We start from the raw sequence: 9112 nt of genomic DNA, 5'->3' as shown, positions 1-9112 counted from the left end.
CGTTGTGTTGTTGGCGACGTTTTCTTCTTCTTCATGGCGGTCCGCAAACAAACGTTTAAAGAGCCGCCAACTCCTGTCCTGGATACAATCAATATCTGACCAATTCTGTACTACCACGAATATACAATTTAAACCCGAATAAATCCTTAACTTCCACCACACCCTCCCCCCAACCCTATTAAGCTGTATCTTTAAAACTCCTGCTTTAGGATTGTTCAGCATGTCAACAACGGTTTGTTACCACCAATATATATTTTTCCATCTTCACAATAACCTTCAACCTGTCATTTCTGCTTTCCACATCCAGAGTCGTATTGATAAAACTATGAAGTCTACTTTAATTCATTATCAAAGTGTCCATTTATGAGCACAATATTTCTGAACAGACCTCCAAACCATGCCAGGACCAGCAGAAACACAAGACCCGACAGACAGTAGGTCCACTTACTACAGATACATCCATGTCAGCTCCATCAGTCTGACAGTAGGTCCACTTACTACAGATACATCCATGTCAGCTCCATCAGTCTGACAGTAGGTCTACTTACTACAGGTACATCCATGTCAGCTCCATCAGTCTGACAGTAGGTCTACTTACTACAGATACATCCATGTCAGCTCCACCAGTCCTCACTGTAGTTCTACCAATCTGTTTTACAGCCTCTGCATATGATACATCATGACTGATCCTGTATCTCTGAGCCTCTCTATCCTCTCTCTGTACCTGGCATCCACTGTGTTCTCCCCCACAATTACAGCACTTAACCTTCACATTGCTTCCACATCCACCGTCATCATGTTCTTCTCCACACTTGGCACATCTTTTCTTTACACTGAGCAGCTACATGTCCCATTCTTTGGTATTTAAAACACTGCAGTGCATATGGGACCAATTCTCTAACATTGAAACTAAGGAATCCTATACGTACATTTCCCAGGAAAACCTTCAAAGCCTTTGACATCCATCTCATCCTTGTTCTGACTGGATATTCTGTAGTGGTGACTACCGATTTATTATTACATTCATGGTCCTTTGATTCTCTACAACTCAATCTATTTTTCAGCATTAGTTAGTCAGATAAGGTGTAAGTGAGGCCCTGTGGTCTCATCTAACACCATCACCACTTTCCACTCCAACACATCACTGCTCTTGCTTCCTTCCTCAGCCCTCTTTATGCTTTCTTCACTAGACGCTCCACTGCTTTCTGTATCATCTCTCTTCTTCTTCTTTCTTTACTAGACGCTCCACTGCTTTCTGTATCATCTCTCTTCTTCTTCTTTCTTTACTAGACGCTCCACTGCTTTCTGTATCATCTCTCTTCTTCTTCTTTCTTCACTAGACGCTCCACTGCTTTCTGTATCATCTCTCTTCTTCTTCTTTCTTTACTAGATGCTCCACTGCTTTCTGTATCATCTCTCTTCTTCTTCTTTCTTCACTAGAAGCTCCGCTGCTTTCTGTATCATCTCTCATCTTCTTTCTTTACTAGACGCTCCACTGCTTTCTGTATCATCTCTCTTCTTCTTCTTTCTTCACTAGACGCTCCACTGCTTTCTGTATCATCTCTCTCCTTCTTTCTTTACTAGACGCTCCACTGCTTTCTGTATCATCTCTCTTCTTCTTCTTTCTTTACTAGACGCTCCACTGCTTTCTGTATCATCTCTCTTCTTCTTTCTTTACTAGACGCTCCACTGCTTTCTGTATCATCTCTCTTCTTCTTTCTTTACTAGACGCTCCACTGCTTTCTGTATCATCTCTCTTCTTCTTCTTTCTTTACTAGACGCTCCACTGCTTTCTGTATCATCTCTCTTCTTCTTTCTTTACTAGACGCTCCACTGCTTTCTGTATCATCTCTCTTCTTCTTTCTTTACTAGACGCTCCACTGCTTTCTGTATCATCTCTCTTCTTCTTCTTTCTTTACTAGACGCTCCACTGCTTTCTGTATCATCTCTCTTCTTCTTCTTTCTTTACTAGACGCTCCACTGCTTTCTGCATCATCTCTCTTCTTCTTCTTTCTTTACTAGACGCTCCACTGCTTTCTGCATCATCTCTCTTCTTCTTCTTTCTTTACTAGACGCTCCACTGCTTTCTGTATCATCTCTCTTCTTCTTTCCTTACTAGACGCTCCACTGCTTTCTGTATCATCTCTCTTCTTCTTCTTTCTTTACTAGACGCTCCACTGCTTTCTGTATCATCTCTCTTCTTCTTTCTTTACTAGACGCTCCACTGCTTTCTGCATCATCTCTCTTCTTCTTCTTTCTTTACTAGACGCTCCACTGCTTTCTGCATCATCTCTCTTCTTCTTCTTTCTTTACTAGACGCTCCACTGCTTTCTGCATCATCTCTCTTCTTCTTCTTTCTTTACTAGACGCTCCACTGCTTTCTGTATCATCTCTCTTCTTCTTCTTTACTAGACGCTCCACTGCTTTCTGTATCATCTCTCTTCTTCTTCTTTCTTTACTAGACGCTCCACTGCTTTCTGTATCATCTCTCTTCTTCTTCTTTCTTTACTAGACGCTCCACTGCTTTCTGTATCATCTCTCTTCTTCTTCTTTCTTTACTAGACGCTCCACTGCTTTCTGCATCATCTCTCTTCTTCTTTCTTTACTAGACGCTCCACTGCTTTCTGCATCATCGCTCCACTGCTTTCTGCATCATCTCTTTCTTTTTCTTTACTAGACGCTCCACTGCTTTCTGTATCATCTCTCTTCTTCTTTCTTTACTAGACGCTCCACTGCTTTCTGTATCATCTCTCTTCTTCTTTCTTTACTAGACGCTCCACTGCTTTCTGCATCATCTCTCTTCTTCTTTCTTTACTAGACGCTCCACTGCTTTCTGTATCATCTCTCTTCTTCTTCTTTCTTTACTAGACGCTCCACTGCTTTCTGTATCATCTCTCTTCTTCTTCTTTCTTTACTAGACGCTCCACTGCTTTCTGTATCATCTCTCTTCTTCTTCTTTCTTTACTAGACGCTCCACTGCTTTCTGTATCATCTCTCTTCTTCTTCTTTCTTTACTAGACGCTCCACTGCTTTCTGTATCATCTCTCTTCTTCTTCTTTCTTTACTAGACGCTCCACTGCTTTCTGTATCATCTCTCTTCTTCTTCTTTCTTTACTAGACGCTCCACTGCTTTCTGTATCATCTCTCTTCTTCTTTCTTTACTAGACGCTCCACTGCTTTCTGTATCATCTCTCTTCTTCTTCTTTCTTTACTAGACGCTCCACTGCTTTCTGTATCATCTCTCTTCTTCTTTCTTTACTAGACGCTCCACTGCTTTCTGCATCATCTCTCTTCTTCTTCTTTCTTTACTAGACGCTCCACTGCTTTCTGCATCATCTCTCTTCTTCTTCTTTCTTTACTAGACACTCCACTGCTTTCTGTATCATCTCTCTTCTTCTTCTTTACTAGACGCTCCACTGCTTTCTGTATCATCTCTCTTCTTCTTCTTTCTTTACTAGACGCTCCACTGCTTTCTGTATCATCTCTCTTCTTCTTCTTTCTTTACTAGACGCTCCACTGCTTTCTGTATCATCTCTCTTCTTCTTCTTTCTTTACTAGACGCTCCACTGCTTTCTGCATCATCTCTCTTCTTCTTTCTTTACTAGACGCTCCACTGCTTTCTGCATCATCTCTCTTCTTCTTCTTTCTTTACTAGACGCTCCACTGCTTTCTGTATCATCTCTCTTCTTCTTTCTTTACTAGACGCTCCACTGCTTTCTGTATCATCTCTCTTCTTCTTTCTTTACTAGACGCTCCACTGCTTTCTGCATCATCTCTCTTCTTCTTTCTTTACTAGACGCTCCACTGCTTTCTGTATCATCTCTCTTCTTCTTCTTTCTTTACTAGACGCTCCACTGCTTTCTGTATCATCTCTCTTCTTCTTCTTTCTTTACTAGACGCTCCACTGCTTTCTGTATCATCTCTCTTCTTCTTCTTTCTTTACTAGACGCTCCACTGCTTTCTGTATCATCTCTCTTCTTCTTCTTTCTTTACTAGACGCTCCACTGCTTTCTGTATCATCTCTCTTCTTCTTCTTTCTTTACTAGACGCTCCACTGCTTTCTGTATCATCTCTCTTCTTCTTCTTTCTTTACTAGACGCTCCACTGCTTTCTGCATCATCTCTCTTCTTCTTCTTTCTTTACTAGACGCTCCACTGCTTTCTGTATCATCTCTCTTCTTCTTTCTTTACTAGACGCTCCACTGCTTTCTGTATCATCTCTCTTCTTCTTTCTTTACTAGACGCTCCACTGCTTTCTGCATCATCTCTCTTCTTCTTTCTTTACTAGACGCTCCACTGCTTTCTGTATCATCTCTCTTCTTCTTTCTTTACTAGACGCTCCACTGCTTTCTGTATCATCTCTCTTCTTCTTCTTTCTTTACTAGACGCTCCACTGCTTTCTGTATCATCTCTCTTCTTCTTTCTTTACTAGACGCTCCACTGCTTTCTGCATCATCTCTCTTCTTCTTCTTTCTTTACTAGACGCTCCACTGCTTTCTGCATCATCTCTCTTCTTCTTCTTTCTTTACTAGACGCTCCACTGCTTTCTGCATCATCTCTCTTCTTCTTTCTTTACTAGACGCTCCACTGCTTTCTGTATCATCTCTCTTCTTCTTCTTTCTTTACTAGACGCTCCACTGCTTTCTGTATCATCTCTCTTCTTCTCCTTTCTTTACTAGACGCTCCACTGCTTTCTGTATCATCTCTCTTCTTCTTCTTTCTTTACTAGACGCTCCACTGCTTTCTGTATCATCTCTCTTCTTCTTTCTTTACTAGACGCTCCACTGCTTTCTGCATCATCTCTCTTCTTCTTCTTTCTTTACTAGACGCTCCACTGCTTTCTGTATCATCTCCCTTCTTCTTCTTTCTTTACTAGACGCTCCACTGCTTTCTGTATCATCTCTCCTCTTCTTCTTTCTTTACTAGACGCTCCACTGCTTTCTGTATCATCTCTCTTCTTCCTGTCTTTCCACTACAGAACGTTCCTGTCCTTGACCCTCATCCTCCTGCTCCATACCATCGCAACTGACACCCATATTGTTCTCATTCAGCTGTTGCTTCACCAACTTTTTCTCCGTGTCCTCCAATTCGTCCGCACTACTCGCCTCCATTTCCGACTAAGATTCCCCCCCCCCCCCCCCAAGGGAAATTAGTTAATGAATTGCCTGGTTGCAGGACAATTCCAATGGAACTGTTAACAGACATTAAACAGGAATTATCGTGAATAACTGCTATCAACCAGTGTCCAAACAAGTTGTTTTTATGCAATGTAATTATAATAGAAAAACAGAACTACAGTTGAACTGCCAAATTACCACACGTAGAGCACTAGGGGTGATGTGTTATAACCTGTTATTACACTTTGGCTATTGACATAACTGACCGTAGGCCTGCTAGGGATTGTGACGTTTTGTTCATATTAGGCATATCTGTAAAATAGGAACGGAATAGCCCATGTCTTCAGACTGTTTTCATTATGTTTTTAGTGGTGCTGGTTCTGTTTTTATTATGTTAGTAGTGGTGCTGGTTCTGTTTTCATTATGTTAGTAGTGGTGCTGGTACTGTTTTCATTATGTTAGTAGTGGTGCTGGTTCTGTTTTTATTATGTTAGTAGTGGTGCTGGTACTGTTTTCATTATGTTAGTAGTGGTGCTGGTACTGTTTTCATTGTTAGTAGTGGTGCTGGTACTGTTTTTATTATGTTAGTAGTGGTACTGGTTCTGTTTTCATTATGTTAGTAGTGGTGCTGGTACTGTTTTCATTGTTAGTAGTGGTGCTGGTACTGTTTTTATTATGTTAGTAGTGGTGCTGGTACTGTTTTCATTATGTTAGTAGTGGTGCTGGTTCTGTTTTCATTATGTTAGTAGTGGTGCTGGTTCTGTTTTTATTATGTTAGTAGTGGTGCTGGTACTGTTTTCATTATGTTAGTAGTGGTGCTGGTTCTGTTTTCATTATGTTAGTAGTGGTGCTGGTACTGTTTTCATTATGTTAGTTGTGGTGCTGGTTCTGTTTTTATTATGTTAGTAGTGGTACTGGTTCTGTTTTCATAATGTTAGTAGTGGTGCTGGTACTGTTTTCATTGTTAGTAGTGGTGCTGGTACTGTTTTCATTATGTTAGTAGTGGTGCTGGTACTGTTTTCATTGTTAGTAGTGGTGCTGGTACTGTTTTCATTATGTTAGTAGTGGTACTGGTTCTGTTTTCATTATGTTAGTAGTGGTACTGGTTCTGTTTTCATTATGTTAGTAGTGGTGCTGGTACTGTTTTCATTATGTTAGTAGTGGTACTGGTTCTGTTTTCATTATGTTAGTAGTGGTACTGGTTCTGTTTTCATTATGTTAGTAGTGGTGCTGGTACTGTTTTCATTGTTAGTAGTGGTGCTGGTACTGTTTTCATTGTTTTTAGTGGTGCTGGTACTGTTTTCATTATGTTAGTAGTGGTACTGGTTCTGTTTTCATTATGTTAGTAGTGGTACTGTTTCTGTTTTCATTATGTTAGTAGTGGTGCTGGTACTGTTTTCATTGTTAGTAGTGGTGCTGGTACTGTTTTCATTGTTTTTAGTGGTGCTGGTACTGTTTTCATTGTTAGTAGTGGTGCTGGTACTGTTTTCATTATGTTAGTAGTGGTGCTGGTACTGTTTTCATTATGTTAGTAGTGGTGCTGGTACTGTTTTCATTATGTTAGTAGTGGTGCTGGTACTGTTTTCATTATGTTAGTAGTGGTGCTGGTTCTGTTTTCATTATGTTAGTAGTGGTGCTGGTACTGTTTTCATTGTTAGTAGTGGTGCTGGTACTGTTTTCATTATGTTAGTAGTGGTGCTGGTACTGTTTTCATTATGTTAGTAGTGGTGCTGGTACTGTTTTCATTATGTTAGTAGTGGTGCTGGTACTGTTTTCATTATGTTAGTAGTGGTGCTGGTTCTGTTTTCATTGTTAGTAGTGGTGCTGGTACTGTTTTCATTATGTTAGTAGTGGTGCTGGTACTGTTTTTATTATGTTAGTAGTGGTGCTGGTACTGTTTTCATTATGTTGGTAGTGGTGCTGGTACTGTTTTTATTATGTTAGTAGTGGTGCTGGTACTGTTTTCATTATGTTAGTAGTGGTGCTGGTACTGTTTTCATTGTTAGTAGTGGTGCTGGTCCTGTGTTTTGGTCCACTGGGTGTCATCAGAGTGGTAATAATGTATTGTTGTCTGCAGCAGAGTGTTAAGACTGGGTTTCCCCAACTCGGTCCTGGGCTCCATCATGGCATTGTAAGCACTAAGCACCATGCTCTACCAGCTGAGCTAGAGGACTCCTCTAGGTCCTTGCAGTTTTAGTTCATGGAGTTGAGCTTCGAGCTAGAGGACTCCTCTAGGTCCTACCAGTTTTAGTTCATGGAGTTGAGCTTAAAGCTAGAGGACTCCTCTAGGTCCTTGCAGTTTTAGTTCATGGAGTTGAGCTTCGAGCTAGAGGACTCTTCTAGGTCCTACCAGTTTTATTTCATGGAGTTGAGCTTAAAGCTAGAGGACTCCTCTAGGTCCTTGCAGTTTTAGTTCATGGAGTTGAGCTTAAAGCTAGAGGACTCCTCTAGGTCCTACCAGTTTTAGTTCATGGAGTTGAGCTTCGAGTTAGAGGACTCCTCTAGGTCCTACCAGTTTTAGTTCATGGAGTTGAGCTTAAAGCTAGAGGACTCCTCTAGGTCCTTGCAGTTTTAGTTCATGGAGTTGAGCTTAAAGCTAGAGGACTCCTCTAGGTCCTACCAGTTTTAGATCATGGAGTTGAGCTTAAAGCTAGAGGACTCCTCTAGGTCCTACCAGTTTTAGTTCATGGAGTTGAGCTTCGAGCTAGAGGACTCCTCTAGGTCCTACCAGTTTAGTTCATGAAGTTGAGCTTAAAGCTAGAGGACTCCTCTAGGTCCTACCAGTTTTAGTTCATGGAGTTGAGCTTAAAGCTAGAGGACTCCTCTAGGTCCTACCAGTTTTAGTTCATGGAGTTGAGCTTCGAGCTAGAGGACTCCTCTAGGTCCTACCAGTTTTAGTTCATGGAGTTGAGCTTCGAGCTAGAGGACTCCTCTAGGTCCTACCAGTTTTAGTTCATGGAGTTGAGCTTAAAGCTAGAGGACTCCTCTAGGTCCTACCAGTTTTAGTTCATGGAGTCGAGCTTCGAGCTAGAGGACTCCTCTAGGTCCTACCAGTTTTAGTTCATGGAGTTGAGCTTAAAGCTAGAGGACTCCTCTAGGTCCTACCAGTTTTAGTTCATGGAGTTGAGCTTCGAGCTAGAGGACTCCTCTAGGTCCTACCAGTTTTAGTTCATGGAGTCGAGCTTCGAGCTAGAGGACTCCTCTAGGTCCTACCAGTTTTACTTCATGGAGTCGAGCTTCGAGCTAGAGGACTCCTCTAGGTCCTACCAGTTTTAGTTCATGGAGTCGAGCTTCGAGCTAGAGGACTCCTCTAGGTCCTACCAGTTTTACTTCATGGAGTCGAGCTTCGAGCTAGAGGAATCTTCTAGGTCCTACCAGTTTTAGTTCATGGAGTCGAGCTTCGAGCTAGAGGACTCCTCTAGGTCCTACCAGTTTTACTTCATGGAGTCGAGCTTCGAGCTAGAGGACTCCTCTAGGTCCTACCAGTTTTAGTTCATGGAGTCGAGCTTCGAGCTAGAGGACTCCTCTAGGTCCTACCAGTTTTAGTTCATGGAGTCGAGCATGAGTTCAACGTCGTATGTGTTGGAGGCTTTATGGTGTTTGTTTACAATTACATTGTTTTGAAACGATGTGGTAAAATCCGCTTATCTTTTGGGTTACGATGGGGTGTGACAGTTGAACTATGATCATAAAGCATTTTTCAGTAATATTCTTATTTTAAAAACCTATGCGGTACTCCCATTTGGGTCCAGCGACTGTCAAGCCAAAACCGTTATGCTAAGAGTTCCGACCACCTCGACGAGGTCGCTAGTGGTCGGGTTAAGGTTGCTAAAATTGGCCTTACCGAGGCGTCTTTAAAACATGACAACGTTCAGTTTGAAGATGCTAAAAAGGTATTGGTGTCTGAAAACGATTCAAATGAAATGTTATTTGTCACATGCTTGGTCAACAACAAGTATAGACTAACAGGGAAATGCTAACTAACGGCTCCTCCCA

This window comes from Oncorhynchus clarkii, chromosome 13, assembly GCF_045791955.1.
Source record: "Oncorhynchus clarkii lewisi isolate Uvic-CL-2024 chromosome 13, UVic_Ocla_1.0, whole genome shotgun sequence".
NCBI lineage: Eukaryota > Metazoa > Chordata > Actinopteri > Salmoniformes > Salmonidae > Oncorhynchus > Oncorhynchus clarkii.
Note: the sequence above shows the minus strand (reverse complement) of the source record.